Genomic DNA, 2,167 nt, shown 5'->3' with positions numbered 1-2,167 from the left:
GCTGAACCTAGTAAGCCGGTTTTCTGCACTACACACATTCCCAGATGAAGTTCTAATTTTCCAAGGGCTGCTCTCAAACTTATAACAATTCCCAAAGCCCCAATGATCCAACGATAATTATCTAGATCATGATCTTGTTGATTTCTTTGTTGCAACATAGAAAGATTGCAATTTGATATATAATTCTACTCTTACCTTTTCCTTTTTCTTATGTGCAATGCCAACATTGATTACAATACAAAGTTTCTTCTTATCAAAGGTTACAATATTATTATTGGATTGGCAGAATTGTTAGTGTCAGAAAAATGCCTTGCAATATTTGTTCCAGTTCTTCACATTCTTAGTCCAAATTCCAAAAGGTCAACTTTGTCTTTCTGCTGTTTCCAACTATACAACATTACAATAATATAGTCAAACAAATCAGCCTCTAATATGCTAAGGAGAAGTGGAAGCAAAAATCACTGCACGGCAAATACCCAATTAGAGCCAGGGAGACCAAATCCTTATTCATTAGTGCCTAGCATGCTCTGGTCCTCAAGCTGGAAATTGAGAGGTATATTATTGCTGCATGAATGCTTTCCAACTAGAAGCTACAAGAGTAATGTTCTGAAACAGAAAGTAGCCCACTGTGTTATATATGCAGAGAATATCTAGAGACAATCAACTACATAAGTTCTAATGCAGCCAATTGGCACCAACAGGGTATTTGCAATGATGTGACAGGGCAGCTCAGTACATATGCTGCACATACAATCTCCTCCACAAAGAGCATTGGTAGGAATATAAACTGAGCAAATATAAGGACTTTGGAGTAGAGATCAGAAGAATATAGCATCACAAAACAACCATATTATTTATTGTTATTGGGGCACTTGGAATGATATAAAAAGGAGTAAACAAAAATGTAGACCAAATTCCTGTCAACCCCAAAATAAGTGAATTGTACAAGATCATACTTAAGGGTATCTCACATATCTTCCTTGTAAATACAATCTTATTCATTCAGTTTTAATATAAATTTTATAAAAGGAATTTTATTTTTATAACATATAAACATCTTTAGATACAAGAACTTGTCCTTTGACATTGCTTGTTGAAACTTAGGAGACTATTTTGGTGTGCATGTACAGCCAGCTGGGTATGTGCATCTGGACACACATATGTACTCATCTATCTATGCTTTTGTATCCATAGATATCTACGTATGGTTATGTACACAGGCACAGGCATGTGTATTGGAGTGTTTATAACTATTTATATGGTTTTATATACTGTTTGTAGGCTTTTTTATGTGCCTTATATTTTTATATTTTCATTTTTCATTTATTTTATTTTTTACTTTATTCTTATTTTATTTTATATTTGTATTAAATTTTGTAAATCTCTGAAGAGGCCTAGCGAATCATGCATGTACCCCCCATTACAGCATTTTCATCTGCTAATTATTCCGGCGCACAGGAGCTACAGAGATAGAATGGGGCATGCCAACGCTAGGCCGAAACAGCTGTAAGTTTCTGTACATTCTCCAATTGCTAAATGTACTTTATATTTGTAACCTTAATTGTTAATATAACATGGTATGTCATAAGCATCTGTATATTGTGATTTTGTCATTTTAGTTATAAAATAAACAAATTAATCAATGGAATACATTGTCTGCAAGTCGATGGATACTGCATATTATCCTCCATTTTCTCATTGCTATATATATTATATATATATATATATATATATATACACACATACATATATATATATATAAACCCCTTCAGGTAGATGGCCCTGCTCAGTATGTAGAAAAAGAGAAGAAGAAAAGGAGTAGGTAGTAACTCTATAAGATGTACCCGGTGCAAGCTATGGACACATAAGAGGTGCAGCAACATCAAAGGCAGGTTAACTAGGAAGTTAGTTTTTGTTTGTGGCAGATGTTCAGGTGCAATAAAGACTGTAAACAAACAGGAAACAACTTCTATCTCATTCCAGGGTGAAAAACTAGAGGTAGTCGATAGCTTCCGCTATCTGGGCGACCAAGTTAGTAGTGGGGGTGGGTGCGCTGAAAGTGTAGCTGCTAGAATAAGAATAGCCTGGGCAAAGTTTAGAGAGCTCTTACCCCTGCTGGCGACAAAGGGACTCTCACTCAGAGTAAAAGACAGACTGTATGACGCAT

Source organism: Octopus bimaculoides, chromosome 2, assembly GCF_001194135.2.
Source record: "Octopus bimaculoides isolate UCB-OBI-ISO-001 chromosome 2, ASM119413v2, whole genome shotgun sequence".
Taxonomy (NCBI): domain Eukaryota; kingdom Metazoa; phylum Mollusca; class Cephalopoda; order Octopoda; family Octopodidae; genus Octopus; species Octopus bimaculoides.
This window is presented reverse-complemented; position numbering follows the sequence as displayed.